Below are 18,272 nucleotides of genomic sequence, written 5' to 3' on the forward strand. Positions count from 1 at the left end.
CCTGCTCTGCCGCGGGAAATACCCGTGCCCTTCACCCCGGAGGCAGATCCTATTACACGGCAAGAATACCCTTTGAAAGCAGCTTCAGGTCAGCGGCAGAATACCTACAGAGAACAGCTCCCGTTCTGCCACACAAACTCTGCAGCCAGAACACCCTCTTCGCAGAGTAGCTGGGATACCGTCCCACCCAAGGCGCCTTCATCTGGGCAGCAGAAGGCCATAGCCCTGACAGCATCTTCAGCTCTGCAACCGGAAGACAAAGACCTTAATCCGCCGGGAGGCACAGCAGGGCAAAACTCCCTGGCCGAGCGACGGGATGGCAGCCTCGGCTGAGGGCTACGAGGTAAACCTGGGTTTGATCCATTGCTTCCGCCCTCGGCTGAAAAAGATGATTCTGGTAGGACCGGTGCTTGATTATTTGCACTTTTTGGCCAACGACGTAATGGACCAAATAAAAGCCGTGGAGCGGGAGAAGGGTAGAATGGAGGCCGCCGATCTCCTGCTCAAGAGAATCGAGGAAGTGCCGCAGCCGCGGGGCTGGTTCCCGGCGTTTGTCACCGCCTTGAGTGCCTCCGAGTGCACCGGGGCCCTCCAGTACGTCCACCCTAATGACCTGCCTTCGCCATCTTTGGAAGCTCAGAACGATGCCGTTGAGAAGCTGCTGACTCTCCTGAGCCCCAGCATCATAAACAAGCTGACAATGGAACAAGTTGAGCGCTGCCTCCAGTCAGGACTCAGTAGCCAAGATGACTATGAACAAATAAAGGCGACATCTACACAGCATGGAGCACGACAAGGCGCAAGGGAGCTGCTGAGCAGAATAGTGCTAAAGCGTAACTGGTTTTCGCCATTTTTGGAAGTTCTCCGAGACACTGGCCTGGGGGATCTTGCTAACGAACTATGTGGATACACGGATGAGACTAAGGAAGGGACTGCAAAAAAGAACAATAAAATAAAACTAGAACATGCTCAAATGGAAATCAATGGGAACATATCTTTGGAGAGCTCTAGTGAAGGCTCTGACGTACTTTCAGACTGTAAAACCAGTTTGTTAGAAACAAGTGTAAGCTCTAGGAATGGAAGTCTTGAACAAGATGATCTTCAAAGTGACTCAGATCTAGAGGAACGAGCAAATAAGAGTAGCGCCTCCCCTGACTTCTCTATACAACTTCGAGATTATCAAATGGAGGTTGCAAGGCCTGCTCTGCAAGGGGAGAATGTTATAATTTGTCTGCCTACAGGTATGGGAAAAACCAGGGTGGCAGTTTACATAACCAAAGAGCATCTGGACACAAGGAAAAAAAATCAAACGCCTGGAAAAGTGATTGTACTTGTAAATAGGGTACCGCTTGTTGAACAGCACTACTGCAAAGAGTTTTCTCCATACCTGAAGCAGTGGTACAGTGTTACTAAGTTAAGTGGTAAATCCCAGCTTAAGGTCTCATTTCCTGAAGTTGTTCATAAAAATGACATCATTATCTGCACAGCACAGATACTTATGAACTCGCTAAGTAAAACAGACATAGGTGAAGGAGTGGAGTTGTCGGACTTTTCCTTAATAATCATTGATGAATGTCACCACACCCAGAAGGGAGAGGTCTACAACGATATCATGTCACGCTACATCAAACATAAGAGGAACAATCAGAAACCAAAGAAAGAAAACAGTCCGCCAGTATGCCTTCCTCAAATCCTGGGACTCACTGCATCACCGGGTGTCGGAGGTGCCACATCCATGAAAAACGCTCAAGACCACATTCTGAAAATCTGTGCAAACCTTGATGCCAACAGAATTGTGACTGTGAAAAAGCATTTGGCTCAACTGAAAAATCAAGTAAAGGAACCTTATAAAAAGGTTGAGACTCCAGAAGAAAGACAAGAAAATCCATTTAGAGATAAAATCATTGTAATAATGACAAAGATCCAGGATTATTCCGGCATTGCTCCAACTTCAGAGTTTGGGACCCAATCCTATGAGCAGTGGGCAGTGCAAAAGGAGACGATGGCAGCAAAAGAAAAGAAATGCAGAGAGCGGGTTTGTGCCAAACACTTGAAGAAATACAATGATGCCCTTTTAATTAACAATACTGTACGGATGGTTGATGCTTACAACTATCTCAAAAACTTTTATACTGAAGAAAAAAGAAAGAAAATACAGCTGTGTGAAGAAGCTGTAGGCTCGGTTGAGAACATCAATGAAACAGACTCATTTCTGATTAAATTATTTTACAAGAACGAGAAGGAGCTTGCAACTGTTGCGGCAAAATCAGATTATGAAAATGAAAAGCTTACAAAATTGAGACAAATTATTATGGAGCAATTTAAAAAGAATAAAGAATCCAGGGGAATTATCTTTACAAAGACTCGTCAGAGTGTTTTTGCCTTGTTTGAGTGGATAAACGTGAATAAAAAATTTGAAGAAGTAGGAGTTAAGGCGGGCTACGTTATTGGAGCAGGAAGCACTAGTGAAGTAAAATCCATGACTCAAAATGAGCAAAAAGAAGTAATCCACAGATTTCACGTTGGCAAAGTAAACCTCCTAGTTGCTACTAATGCGATTGAAGAAGGTCTGGACATTCAGGGGTGTAATATTGTTACCCGCTATGAAACTGTGACCAATGAAATCGGGATGATACAGACCCGAGGTCGAGCCCGAGCTGATGGCAGCACCTATGTTGTGGTAGCCTCAAGTGGATCTGGAGTTCAAGAAAAGGAAGTTGTTAATGAATCTCGTGAAAAAATGATGTACACAGCAATTCAAAATGTTCAAAAAATGGCCACCGAAGAATACAGTCGCATGATTCAGGAGTTTCAGGTGCAATCATTCTGTGAAAAAAAAATGAAGATGAAGAAAAAGAACTGCAAGAAATATCAAGGAAATCCTTCATTTGTATCTTTTCTTTGCCGAAACTGTAATGTGTTGGTGTGTACAGGAGAAGAAATCAAGGTGATTGAAAACATGCACCATGTTATTGCCAACTCAGAGTTCAAAAATAGGTACATAGAAAGCGAGAAGGAAACAGGGGAAGAAAAACTGTCAAACAATGAAACAAATGGTGAAATTATCTGTAAAAAATGTTCACACCAATGGGGAACTATGATGGTTTACCGTGGACTGCATCTGCCTAGCCTAAAAATACAAAATTGTATTGTGGAGTTTAAGGATGCGAAAAATTCAAGTGAAGATTACAAACAGTGGTGTGAGCTGCACATTAGGTTTCCACGATTTGAAATCGGAGAAATAGAAATCAGCGATGACGATGAATGATTTTTTCAACACTCGAAAATAATTACCTATCACTGTTAAAAATATTAACATCTAGCATGCCGTATCCAAGTTGCAAAATATAGACAACAACATTTTTCTTCATGTGGTTGCTGTAAAAGTAATAAGGTAAATGACATCATTCAGATGTCTGTTTAGTTTTTTTAAAGTGTGCAGATCAGGATCATCCTACATGAAGTATTTGATTTAGGGGATGTGTCCTTTGCAGTCTTGTAAGGCGGAAAGTATTTTCAATTCCACATTTGATCACCTAATAAAGGGAATAATCATATTAAGGGTTACTTCTGGGCTCATTCACAAGATGTAGGAATCTTAAGTAGTAAGTGACTTTAAGTGTATTTATTGTATCCATGTTTGCAAAGCAGAATAATTATAGTTGACTATTGACAGTTGTGAAATCTTGAGGTTGTTGGGGGAATTCAACTGGAAAAAACTGCCTTTTTTAAGTGTCACTCTATTATTGTCTATTCCCTTCCTCTCGTTTCTTTGCCCTTCCTTACCTATCCTATTTATAGAACATATTTTGTTTAAGCTTTACTTGGCACAGAAACTTAACAGACCTGTAAAAGATACTGCACCCATTTACCAATGAACTACGTCATCGGGTTAATCGAGTCTCACAACGGAATTGCCACTTCATCATTTTGTAGAGGGGGTGATGACGTGCAAATGAGATATTTTAATATGGTACTGCCATTTTTATTCTTAAATATTGTACATATTGACTGCAATATATTAGTGGCAAGAGGGCACTGAATTGTTCGTGATTAAACCGTTTAATATTTGAGACCCTTAATCTTTGCTTTGAATAATGTGTGCGGCCTTAGTTATGACACTTCTTCACATGCTGAATAAGTATGGCTTCTTTTGTCAGCACTCTTCCAATCTATTACAAATATTGCCTCCACTGGAGGTCATCTTTCCCCCCCAATTTGGCCACTACTGCTCCCACTGCTGGTTGTCATTTGTCTCCATCATCTTGTTTATTGCAAGCTCCCTTTTCCACCAACCCGCAACATTGGTCATTGCAGCCCCAGTCCTAAATTAATCCTAACCTGCCATTGTAATGACCAGTGGCCTCCACCGTGAACACTATTGCTCTCAATGTAAAAGGCACTGCTTCCACTGCTTCAGTCTTTACTTAGCAAACGGGGCGTCAGCATTGTTACCCTTAGGAAAAAACACACAAATGATGGCCGGAATGCAGAACAAATTAAACATTCACACACTGGGAGCAGGGGCAAGACTGATTTGCATGTGGCTTAGTCTAAACTGGAATGCCATGGTGTGCAAAAAAACGATGGATTTAGACCGAGATCTCTGTACTGGGGGTGAATGTTTGACTTTGTTCCGCATTCCGTCCATCAATTGTTCTTTTTGCATTTGTCGTCCTTAGTGGGAAGGGTATGCCCAGACCTGGGTCCTGTGCTCACCATACCACTAGAGTCAAGCTAGCCTGGCTGATGTGGGGTGATACCGCGAAACTGGTTTCAGGATATTTGTTGCTGGTCCAGGGAGGACCTCTCATGGCAGTTCGGGCTGGACGTTCCACGGGGAGCAGGGTCAAGACTGATTTGCATATGGCTGGGCCTAAACTGGAATGGCACAGTGTGCAAAACAAACAATGGATTTAGGCCCAGATCTCTTTTCTGGAAGTGAATGTTTTACATTTTTCAGCATTCTGTCCATCAATTCTTCTTTTAGCATTGTTAGCCTTACCTAACCGTGGAGTCAGGTGTCTAATGTCCGGGCTAAGATGTCAAAAAGTGCGTATGGGGACTTTAGGTTTGCATCCAAATTGGGGGATGGCCAAATTAAAGACATGATACATATCTATAAAGCTAGATGTACCTCTATTGCATTATATGGAGCAGGGGTATGGGGTCACCATTCTAGTGAAGAACGGCAAACGGAGGAAAATTATTTTCTTAAAAAGTTACTTTGTCTGCCTACTTCAGCATCCTCTGAATTAATCCATTGTGAAGTGGGGCTTAATTACCTGTCAGACCTGATTGCGCCTAGACCTCTACTGCTTTGGAGATCAATATGGATGAAAGAGGAGACACTATTTAATAAAGTGATCATCAAAGACTGCCTTCGACAAGACAACTGTTTCAAGATCCCGTGGCTTAAATATATAGCATATGCCTATAAAGATCTATTTAAAATCACAGGAGCGCAGGATGAAATCTGTAGGGAAGCAATCCACATATCAATTCGTAGTCCTATCTAGATTACGATGGTTTTCAAACTTATTTGACACTGGTGACGGTCCAAACTTATTTGACACTGGTGACGAGACCGTCACACCGTTTTGTTTTAACAAGAATGAGACTGGGCCTTGTACATCATTTAGTAGTGTTTCCCAGCGTGAAACAGCGTCCAGTCTCCCCCTGCCCATGTGACGGGCATACAAAACAAAGCACCTTGCACTTTCTTCTCCTATGTGATTTTTATTTGAACTTCCGAATTGTGTATTTAAAACCTTTGTTTAAAAAATATCATACTACAACTATAAATGCTGCTATGAGTCTAATGTTTACACTTAGTGAGCCCGATATCTGTTTTCATGCTGCTACATTTATTTTAAAATCAATCCATGCAAGTATCATGTTTTAAAGTTACAAGAATCGTGATTGTATCCTGTCTGTTTAATGAAATTGTAACTGGATTTTATCATTTGTGTCTGTATCTTGCTTTTCTGGTTACCACATTTTAACTGAATAAAGCTTTATGAATTGAATCGAGACCCTTAATCTTTGCTTTGAATAATGTTTGCGGCCTTAGTTATGACACTTCTTCACATGGTGAATAAGTATGGCTTCTTTTGTCAGCACTCTTCCAATCTGTTAAAATTATTGCCTCCACTGGAGATCATCTCCCCCCCCCCCCCAATTCTGCCACTACTGCTCCCACTGCTGGTTGTCATTTGTCTCCCTCATCATCCTGTTTATTGCAAGCTCCCTTTTCCACCAACCCGCAACATTGGTCATTGCTGCCCCAGTCCTAAATTAATCCTTACCTTCCATTGTAATGACCAGTGGCCTCCACCGTGAACACTATTGCTCTCAATGTAAAAGGCACTGCTTCAGTCTTTACTTAGCCAAGCATTGTTACCCTTAGGAAAAAACACACAAATGATGGCTGGAATGCAGAACAAATTAAACATTCACACACTGGGAGCAGGGTCAAGACTGATTTGCATGTGGCTTAGTCTAAACTGGAATGCCATGGTGTGCAAAAAAAACGATGGATTTAGGCCCAGATCTCTGTACTGGAGGTGAATGTCTGACATTGTTCAGCATTCAGTCCATCAATTGTTCTTTTTGCATTTGTCGTCCTTAGTGGGAAGGGTATGCCCAGACCTGCGTCCTGTGCTTACCATGCCACTAGAGTCAAGCTAGCCTGGCTGATGTGGGGTGATACCGTGAAACTGGTTTCAGGATGCTTGTTGCTGGTCCAGGGTTGACCTCTCATAGCAGTTTGGGCTGGACGTTCCACAGGGAGCAGGGTCGAGACTGATTTGCATATGGCTGGGTCTAAACTGGAATGGCACAGTGTGCAAAACAAACAATGGATTCAGGCCCAGATCGCTGTACTGGAAGTGAATGTTTGACATTTTTCAGCATTCTGTCCATCAGTTCTTCTTTTAGCATTGTTACCCTTACCTAACCGTGGAGTCATTAATGCCAGCCATTGTGAATAATATTGCCTTCCACCTGATGGGTTTACTGACCATAATAAAGCAGTCTTTCCTTCTCAAGCTCCACTCTGATCCTCATTGCTCACTGCCGCCATGCCTACCTCCACCTGTGGTCATTTATGCCATTTCCCAGTATGATCAACAGTGACCGTAATACTATTGTTGTTACTTACGCAGCCACAATGTGTTTATGATTGCTGATGCCATAATGCCATATCTATAGTCATCACTGCTCTCTCAAAGTAACTATTTTTACATCATATTGGAGTCACTACTTGCCCCCCTCTCATTGCCTCTCTTCAAATCTTGTGGGCATTCCCCCAACACCAGAAAAATGGTGAATACATAAAAAAAAGTAACATCATACTTGTCGCCGACAGTCATGTATCGGTAGTACTCTCCACTGTGATCAACCTCCCTTCCCTACAAGCATGACCGTAAATGTCTCTTTGCTGTGACCATCAGTGGCCCCTAACTGTGGTAATCATGCCTCCCCTTCACTGGAACCTTCCTTAACAATGGTTAACACTGGGGGCCCTATACACAGAGGTAAACTTCCATGTATGGATTTACTCACGTCAAAACTTACTACTACACCTAATAGTAACTTTACACTTTTGCTATTCGTTTCAGAGATTAAATGTACTACTATAGGCAGACTTAGATGTTTACACCCCAGCTAAACAGGGGGTGGAACCTGACAGAATAAGACGTACAAGTCTAATGTTAATACTAATAATTTTTCACACGTATGCAGAGCTCTCTGCCGCCAGGGTGGAGGTCTCCCTATATTAAAGTATAGAGAAAAATGATACAGTTTAATATTGATTAAAAAAAATCTTTTATTGTAAAACATAAATGTAAATTAACCAAAAATAATAAATATTTAATTACAATCAACAAAATAAAATGTCACAATATAGTACCTCATTAGATTAAATGTTTTATAAATTAATACGATATTTTAATTTATATTAAATTAGTATATTTTATTAAGGACTTTGACCATAACATTGCTGTTCAAAGCAACTGTTTAATCCATGAATTTGATGGGTCAATTATTGATTTAATGTTGTTACATGAAGGCTGTATATATTTATACTTGTTTTGCCTTAATAAGGGCAAGTTATCCGCCCCGGAGTTCACTTGTGTTCACCTATCCAATACTATATTTATTTGACCGGAAATATTAACAAGCATTTACAATGCAATGGTTTTGCCTTTGTTAAAGTTAGAGCTATTGGCATTGCTCTTGACATTTTTATTTATGCTTTTTTAACATAAATAAATGGCATTGTCATTTACAATAGCAGGGCAAGGCCCAGGGGAGGGGGGGCGAGGAGAGACGAAGGAGAGCTGCGGGCTAAGGGAAGGGGGGGGGGGCGAGGAGAGACGAAGGAGAGCTGCGGGCTCAGGGAAGGGGGGGTGAGGAGAGACGAAGGAGAGCTGCGGGCTCAGGGAAGGGGGGGCGAGGAGAGACGAAGGAGAGCTGCGGGCTCAGGGAAGGGGGGGCGAGGAGAGACGAAGGAGAGCTGCGGGCTCTTGTTGTAATGCTTGCATGGATGAGTTGGTGGATGCATGGATGGGTGCATGCATGGATGGGTGTATGGATGGGTGTATGGATAGATGCATGGATGGGTGGATGGATAGATGCATATATACAGCCAATCCCTCAACAATTTATGCAATCCACCAACCCATCCAACCAACAACCCATCCATGCATCCACCCATGCATCATGCATACATCCATCCATCATGCATCCATCTACCCACTGCGTCCCACTCCGACCCCTCTAAATATAACTCATTTTTTCTGTATATAGAGATGACTGTATTCACTAGTATGTGCAGTAGACCTTTCTACTCTAACATTCCTATGTGACTCTTGCAGTACATCTATTCATATCCCTTCCATATGTATATAGAAATATATCGAGAAACAACAGTCTCTTCTTTGTGTGACTACATCTAGTACATTTCAATTGTTTTCCTGTTTGTATCTTTTACTTAACGCATGTAAATCAAAGTCCTTAGGTTTGGCAACTGGTTCTTATGTAAAGCGCTCTGACACCTTTGGGTAAAGTTCGCGCTACATAAAATCACATTAAATAAAACTTTACCCCACAAATCCAACCATCCATTTGTGCCTAGGCTTACATTTTACGGCCTCGAAGCACACAGAGAAGGGACAGTTTACTAAGTCGAGGCTTTGTAGGGTGCATGGCAGGGGACAGTTTTAGGCACCAAGGGAGGGTAGGGAGCAGAGTCAGAGTACTTCACGGTGCTAGGGGGCACTTTTTTATGGTTCAGGGCAGGGGGCTACGGTACTTTTTGGAGCATGGCCTTATTTTAAAAGGCTCAGTTCAGGTGGAGGAACGGCACAAAACACCAGGCAGACAGAGGGCAGAAGGACACAAAAAATAGGGGAAACAATTATAACTGAGGGCAGATTGGCACAAAAAACCAGGCAGACAGAGAAGAAGGACACAAAAATGAGGGGGGGGGGATTCTAACGGAGGGCAGAACGGCACAAATCCCGAGGCAGACAGAGGGCAGAAGGACACAAAAACGAGGGGGGGATGATTCTAACAGAGGGCAGAACGGCACAAAACACCAGGCAGACAGACGGAAGGAGGACACAAAAACGAGGGGTGGGGGTGATTCTAACGGAGGGCAGAACGGCACAAATCACGAGGCAGACAGAGGGCAGAAGGACACAAAAACGAGGGGGGGTGATTCTAAGAGTGGGCAGAACGGCACAAAACACTAGGCAGACAGAGGGCAGAAGGACACAAAAACGAGGGGGGATGATTCTAACGGAGGGCAGAACGGCACAAATCACGAGGCGGGCAGAAGGACACAACAAGAGGAAGGGCTAGAGAAAAGGGGGGGGGGGAGACAAGAAAGCACGCAAATCAAACCTAGAGTGCTGGGTAAGAATAGGAAGATTGGCTAAGAAACCATTCGACAAACAGAAAAAAACCCAACTATTTTACGCGTTAGTACTATTGGTCAGAAAGATGAGCTGCTTGGGAGAATCACATTCCTGGACTGGAATTACTCTGAATGCAACAATAGAGGTGTCAACGTGTAACACGGTGCACCCTTAGTAACAGCTGGCATGCTAACACATGGATAGCCTCGGACTTCAGTGAATAGGGGACTTGTGGAAAACATGCGCATCTTACTGCACAAGCTAGGGCCGACGGGAAATTATTTACACCGGAGTAAGACTTACTCCCTGCAACAGATAGCTTACCACACACCTTTCTCGTACAATTCACCTTTCCAATGAAAGACATGTTCGTCGTCAAATTGTTTGTCCCTTATGTGGTGGTTAGAATGCAGTGCATGTTTACAGGCCTTTCTGAATCACTGACGATCCCTTAACACTAGATTGCATGGTCACTGTCAGGGCCCACTGCCCAAACCTGCAACTGCAGTACTCTCGATCGATGTCCGCATTTGACATGCTAGAAGTAAAATAATCCATTTGCCCCTCACAAGCGTAACAAATATGAAATCAGGTGACCTGCATTTAACTGCCAAAATGTAAACAAGCCTAAGATGTGCTTGCAGCTTTCCAATATAGAAACCAAATGATACTTTATTCGCAAAAAAAATATATATATACACACTACAATTGGACTCCTTGGGTTCACTCACATGCAAACCTCAAGTGACTCCAACTACTAAATCTACATTCACACAAAAAAAAAAAATACTTGACACAAAACCGACCAATAGGCATACCAAAACCATGCTCAAAACAGGCCAGAAAGTTAGTCTCGTTTTGGCAACCAGGAATAATGAATTTACAATAAACATGGCCATTGAAAATGTATTCTTAAACGTCGAAAAGTCTATCCTTCACACAATACCACCTGTGAAGGTAAACATTAGTATACTACCCACACGAATGCCTGACTTTCTGGCTGACGTTTAAAAGTGCATTGTAGCATAGAAAATACTGTAAATAACCAACTGTGTGTGTTGGAAATTCCAACTGACATCTACACCCAAATTCTACAAATGTAGCCCGGCATTTATCAATACCAAACAAATTGTACTTAAAGAGAACGGAAATTACCATGTGAAGCAAAACTGAGGTGGCGTGAGCATAACTATCACCTGCAATTATGGTTCCAATGAATCTTAAGCATCCAAATGTGTGTTCAACATGAAGATGAATTGCGGACAATCCAACTCATCCAAGATTTGACAGATTAGTTTACTGAAGACACTTTTACATACAGTTTAACCAAACTAAAGAAAACTGATCTGAGGTACCCAAATGTTTGGAGGCGTATTCAGATCGCAGAACCTGTATGCTAACATTTTCCTCTTAATTTCTCTGATAGCTGACAGACCGTTAGGACACCAGGTTGGCGCTGTAAAACATGAGCAGCTTCACCAAGATGATGCAATACAAGGGGTGCGGAGACTCCACATTAAGTAGTTGGAACAGTGTGGCTCGAGGGCTGCATCTACCAAGCAGTTTGAAAGCATGCATCAGGAATCTCTGCAAGGAACAGCATTTCTGACAAGCGAAAATGGCAAGACACGCCAAAGCAAGCAATACGCGTCATAGTGCACACAAAAATGTCCAAGTACATTAGCCTGAGGAATCCATGTATGAATTCCGATCAGCTAAGTCAGCCAAGTTGATTTTCATCTTTAGCTATGCTTTAAAGGGTTTGAGTCATGCTGCAATGTAGTACCTTTTTATTTCTGAAGCCATATTGCAGTTTATTAGGTTAACTATATTTTAATTTGTCCCTATGAATAGTGCTGTTATTACTATTACAAATTACATTTGGCAACACGTAAAATCGTTACCTACTGCACGGGCTGTTTAGATTTAAAGTCAGACTCACCATGGTCAGTAAAGGTTCCATCAATAGAGGGGTTGGGGTGGGGGCGGGGACTTTTGCGTAACCCTCACTGCAATGTGAGATCCAAGCTGCGATCCCGACCGCAGGTTACTGGTATCTCATACCTGACCAAGGCGGCCTCCCTATCCCGCGAGCGGGCCTAACTATATAGGGGCCGTGAAGGCACATGGTGGATACCCACAGGCTTGTTTGGGCGGTTCGGGCACTGCACGCTGCCAAAACATCCTTACAACGAAAGTAAAGGAAGTGTCCATGTATGTGTGGCAGGGTGATCATTTCCTGCAGCAGACCGCTGCCACTCCAGTTAGCTGCTCTACAGCATGCTTTGCCTCAAATATGGCCACGCCCCTTTCCCGGGTATGGCAGTTCTATCTTAATAAATTACGTTTAGGATAACATGGATAGGATAATGTGTTGAGAGTAACAGGTAGGGGCGAGACTGCAGGCGGACAGGCTGCTTCAGCATGATAGTAAGGACAATCATTAAACAGTTTCCTAAGATGATTATTTACTAACACAACATGTTGAATTAGACACTTTCGTTAAAATTCATGAATTAACACTGTCCGTAGTATTTAAGTAAATAATTGTATTTATAGCCATAATAATCTAATGAATGCTCGGAATTTGGTTAACACTTGTACAATATGCAAGCCTACTTAGTCGTTCCTTGCACATGCTCCCCAACTGTACCCAAACAAACAAATCAGACACTTTCCCCACTGCTCCCCAACTGTCTCAACCCAAAGGCAGAACTGAAAGCGCTGTAACCGTCAGTGTTTCTTTCCTCCTGGTCAGAACTACAACTATAATCATATCAGCTTACTTTGTAATTAACGAAGCAAACTTGTCAAGCTCTATGAGAAAGGTCGATATGAAAAGGAAATAGCTCTTTGATGCACATTCAGCTTGTTGAATTAAAACCCAAGATGCTATTAAAAACAAGAAGGCAAGAAACAAAAAAAAAAGAGCACTCACCTGGACATCTTCCAGCAGATCTCTTGCTTCCTGCTCTCCACTCCTCCTCCCGATGACGCGGCGGAGGCTCGGCCGGCTGGGCCAATCCCAGCGCGGCCCTGGCTGGAGACGGACGGCTGCTTCCTTCGGCTGGGGAACTCGGCTTCGGGGGCCGCGGCGGGGAAACAAAGGGACAATGCCGGGTGGGCACCGGCTTTAGAGGTCAGCAAAAGCGCTCCACGCGCTCTAAGTGAGGCTCCTTCTCACGGCCCGAGCAGGAAGGCGGGTGCCGGCAATGCCGGACCAGATTCGGGGGCGTTCCCGAGAATTGGCTTTCGGCTGATGTAGCGTGACGTAGCCAAAAGGGAAAAATTCTCGGGAACGCCCCCGAATCTGGTCCGAGATTGACGGACAGAGCCTTCTCCCAATGGCTAGCCTCCATTTATGCAGCTAGCCAATGGGAGGAGGGGGCGGATACCCGACCCCACAGAGAAATTACATAAGATTTTGCTAGCGCATGCGTACTTCGTACTCATTGCCGAGGCAAAACCTAAAAATATGAATAAGGAAGTAGTGATGCCATTACTCCTTGCACAGCAATGTCCCTAAACAGTTACGAGATTTATAAGGTATTCAAAATTGTTAATAATGAGTAATCAGTATTAGGCGAATTCTCTTATTTTTCAGCCAGAGACGACAATTGACAAGTCGACCTCTAGCAAAAACTATTTTAAGTTTTCCTGCTAGAGCTTTTTCTCTTTTTTTGTATAGATGTTTATGGTGTAGTCTGGGCTCTAGGTTATATGGGCTCCCTCCCTTGTTCTTTGCTTTACTCTAAACTTGATTGTCGCCTTTACTTTTTTCTTTCAAATGGCCCTCTCCTTTTCTTCCATCCTTTCCATGCCTCATTTCTCTGAGCACGCCCCTTTCAGAGTCACATGCCTGTTTGCCTTCATTTTTATTAATGTGTTTTTGCAAATGCCCACAACATATGTAATATATCATAACCTCACCTAGCTTGAAAGTCATGGCCCTGCAAGCTAACAATACCTAAATCTCTTCTAGCCTATCTTAACACCTCCAACCATCTGCATGACCTCACATACTCCCCTTCCCCACTAATCATCACATGTAACTACTATTAATTTAAACTACTACAAAGAAGCTGGAGTGAATGCATGGAATGGTTTGCTTGAGCACACAAGACCAATCCTTATAACCAATAATAATCAATGACACTGGATTAACCACTAACCTTGGGTTCCTGAGCAGTGTGCTGCCCAGCGTAAAGTGCTTCAACGCATCAGAACAGGTAGTAAATGCTATATAATTGCAATTATAATACAATACAATGTAGGACATACTCCTAAGGCTCACCTGTTTGTGAAAGGAAGACTTGGCATGGATTTGAATTAGAGAAGGAGTCTGTTGTGTGTAATTATTGCATATAACATCAGGGTAGTAAGCGCTATATATAAATGCAATTACAATACAGGCTGCAAAACCGAGGCTCATCTGTTAGCGCAAGGAAGGCTTGGCATGGATTTTATTTAGAGCAGGTGTTCTGTTGTGTATAATGATTGCATATAACTATCTCAGTCATTGAGAGGTCCAGTGCCAAGGCTGGCAGTCACTGAGCATGAAAGGAGTAGAGGCTGTCTTCCATTAAGAAACAAGCATTGGCAAAACCAATAGGTCTGGTGCTGTTTGGCTGTGCCAATATCTGTTTTGTCATGGCTTTTCAAAAACGTTATTGTTTGGGTCTGCAGGCCAGCACCAATATTAAAAAAAAACAACTGGCATACAGCAAAAAAGAAAAATGTATCAAAAAAAGCATACATCACCACCATAGTAGTTTGTGACACATAAAGGTTCTTTTTTGTAAGCAGAAGAACTCCATGTGGAAAGAACTTAATACAATCACTCACAGCAAAGTTAGCTAATGGCTGAAGTGGACTACTCCACTGCCCCCTGGTGTATGCTGTAGTGGGCAGAAATTATGTGAATATCACAATGACAGGCCAATGGATGAAGAGGGCTGGCTAAAAGCCCATTATTTAAGTACATTATAAGATTAATATAAGTAAAATCAAAAGGTTTTGGTTAATGCCAGACCAAATGGACAATCATCTTAGAAGTGAAGGTACTACATAAATATCTTCTGTTGCCAATTTATCCTATTTTTTTTCTTAGGAAGGAGTGTTTCTTCCATAATTACTTCTCTTATTGATTCCCAGTACATCATATGGCTGTAGTAATACCTCGTTTTATTTATACAGAGCATCTCGCCAGGGTAAAAATTGTAAGAACAAAGATGTTACTAGAACACAATGTGATTGCGCTCCCCAAGGATAACTTGGCCCTGTCCAAGATTCAGCCTTGGGCGATGCAGATCATTGTTAACTTGTGTTACCAGAATTACCAATACTGTAAAAAAAATCGTATCCCTCAGATACATTTTGAAAGGTCAAACCCGCCGACATTTATAAGAACAAAAATCCATTGGGACCAGGACAGTGGTAATTAGACGCAAAAAGCCCCCAAATCTGCATGCTAGTCCCCATTATAGGGGAAAAACACAAAGTGGACTTGTTGACACCACACTTATACTCTCAGTGCTAGCGATGTCTTGCAGTCACAGGCATCTTAAGGAGGTTAGTTTGGAGGTACTCAAGCTCAGCACGCAACATCATCCCCAGCAGTGCAATACGGTCAATGTCCAGCCCAGTGCTTCTCATTCTAAAAGACAAGTACTCTATTATGCAGAAAGCAGAAATACTATATACTTTGATTATATAGTAATCTCCGATTCATGGGGTGAGTCCTACATGCTTCAAAGTGGATCTGCTCACTCTATGAGCTATGCTCCTTTCCCCTTTGTCACTGGGTTTTTAGAGTTCCAGGCGTAGCTTCAAATAAAGTACTGCAAGCTTCCCCACTTTTTAAAGAACATAAAGGCCCTGATCCACAGAGCTAACTTACACTTTTGAGTAAGTTTACTACTTTTTGGCTTTTCACAAAGTAGGAGTGCAAATTTACTCCAAAAGCTTAACTTGCATGTCTCTACCAATCTGAAAGGCCTGGGAGCTATTCACAAACCGCAGGGGTTATTCACAAAGGTAACTTACACTTTAGTAATTTACATAAATATATGTAATTTACTCTTACGATTTTGAGTAATCGGTCGTAGCAGCACAGGAGAGGAGCCTTTCCCACATGGCACGCGGCAGACCCACTGGATGCAAGCAATTGGTGGCCAAGCAGCAAGTCCTGTGAAAGGTTGTGGCAGGTGCTTTTGGCATTGGCCTTCTTCTAGGCTCCATCGTCGGTTGATGTGGCTGAGCTTGGAGGCTTTACCAGGCCAAGTGCTTAAACTCCAGTGAGTCTCCTGGGGTCAGTCGTTATGGGAATGCACAAGGCAGAGGCTGTCCACTTCTCCTTGTGCAGGATTCTGGCTATTGCAATACACTCCCAGGCGCTGACCAGGGAAGCAACAGCAGTGACCTGATTGGGCGCCGAGGTCTTCAGTGCCTCGGCTGTCAGGCACTATTGTTAGCATGTAAATGGGCAGGTAAGCTTGATTTAAAAGACACCGATAAAATGGCATTAGTCACTATAAACATAAAAAATACATGGTATGGTTCCACCACTGCGCTGCAAAAGTGAAACCCATGACTGGGACTCTAGACCCTCGTTCACATGAGAGCTTGCTTTTGTGCCTGCCCAGGCATAGGACACGTAAAGGACCTATGTAGTCAAGTGCAGGCCCAACACTTTGTGCGCATGCTAGATCAGTGGGCAGTGAGGCCAAAATCCAAGATCACAGATTCTCATTGTTTCTAGCACGCAGGACAGGGGACTTGACTAAACATCATGCATGAGACATTCCCGTCCCAACAGAGGTAGAGATACAAATACCTCAAACTGAAAATCAACATTATACACGACTTTAAGGCACTACCGTCATTTCAGTATGGCCACCTGGGAACATGAAACACACACACAAACATCCTGATGAGTACGGTTTAACACGGCTTCCCTACTAGGAACAACGCTTTGGACGTAATGGGGGAGTTCTTGATTGCTAATGAGAAAAGGTCAGTTGATCAAGGTGGGCCACCCACAGGAGCCAGGAGGGCCAACCGCTAGAGGACGGGCAAGTGCTCTCACAGACTGGACACGTCATAATGAGGAGGAAGGCGAAGCATGGCTGTAACATGTCAGTTACCAAACCACATGCACTGAGTGACAAAAGCTGGGAGACAGTCATGGAAAAAATATATAAACTGGATCTGGGAAGAGCACATCACAATAAAACATACCTCTAAAAGATCTGAGGTGCCAAAAGTTCACAGAAGGGTTTGAAGGTGAGAACAGAGGATCTCATCAACAGAATATGTTGTGATGAAGGTTGACACTTGAAACAGAGGTAGCATGCAAGAGCAACTATTCCTTGCTCCTGGTGCTTCTCACAGAACAGATCAACTGACAGAATTTAGTCACTCCTGTAACATCCTACACCAACATCCCGAATTATTAGAGTGCACAACGCGGGAGATAAATTACTTAAGGGTTATCTCACACATCTCTCAAACAGGTCATAATATGGTATCACAGTCAACAACTAAGGTCATGCTCAGCATTTGAGCAGCATATGCAATAAACACAGATCACAGCCTGTGTATGGGATCCTATTGGGAAGAACTGTACTATAAACACTGCCTACTGTCCAATTTAACAATCTAATGATTTTTTTTATTCAAATGTTTTGCATGTGCTCGTGACAGAAGCCACTTCTTACCACTGGTAAAAACTAGGGAGGAGATTTAAAAGCAAAACTGTTGCTTTCCCCATCATTGACATATCCAGGTCTCTGGTAGGTTTGGATCACCTGCTAGCTACTCAATAGTGGTCTTCATCAATAGTTGCTTTGCACACTTCTAGGCCATGCCCCCTAAGGTGGGTGATCATGTGAGAGCTTAGAGAAAGGATGATAAAACCTCTTTGAACAGGTTTGATCTGGGGACAACTTGTTTCAGAGCTCAGCATAGACCTCGACCTCTTTCCATGTTTGTTGTGGTTAAAACGGGATTCTGGAGGCTGTGGCCAGCAGTCAAAGATAGCAGATGCTTAGTCACGGAGCACCCCGGACTGACTCCAGAATCCAGGCCTCCCCGCAGCTGAAACACCATCCAGGGGGCCTGATCTCTAGGGAGATCACACTTAGCCCTGGTGTTTGGGGAGGCCCACTTGTCTGAACATGGTCTGTGCCATGGGGCCGAGATGGAGGCCGTCAGAGCTGCTATAGCTGGATGTGTGCACCGTGAATGCACACATCAAGCAGTCGCAGCTCTGACGGCCTCTCCAGATAATGATGGAAGTGGTGGTCTGTCAAGTGGATGGCCCTCCTCGCTGTGCACAACCGATGC

General features: G+C 43.3%; 1 protein-coding gene and 1 pseudogene across 2 annotated transcripts in view; one reads left to right on the top strand and one right to left on the bottom strand.

Moving 5' to 3' along the window:
• The window catches only part of FBXO10 (F-box protein 10), a 649,798-nt gene that overhangs the window by 72,762 nt on the left and 558,764 nt on the right, over positions 1-18,272 (bottom strand). The window lies entirely within an intron of this gene.
• Positions 70-4,082, top strand: LOC144819729 (interferon-induced helicase C domain-containing protein 1 pseudogene; annotated as a pseudogene). Its single transcript, XR_013607535.1, has one exon. The product of XR_013607535.1 is annotated as an interferon-induced helicase C domain-containing protein 1 pseudogene (transcript).

The sequence above is a fragment of the Lissotriton helveticus genome, chromosome 2_1, assembly GCF_964261635.1.
Source record: "Lissotriton helveticus chromosome 2_1, aLisHel1.1, whole genome shotgun sequence".
Lineage (NCBI taxonomy): Eukaryota > Metazoa > Chordata > Amphibia > Caudata > Salamandridae > Lissotriton > Lissotriton helveticus.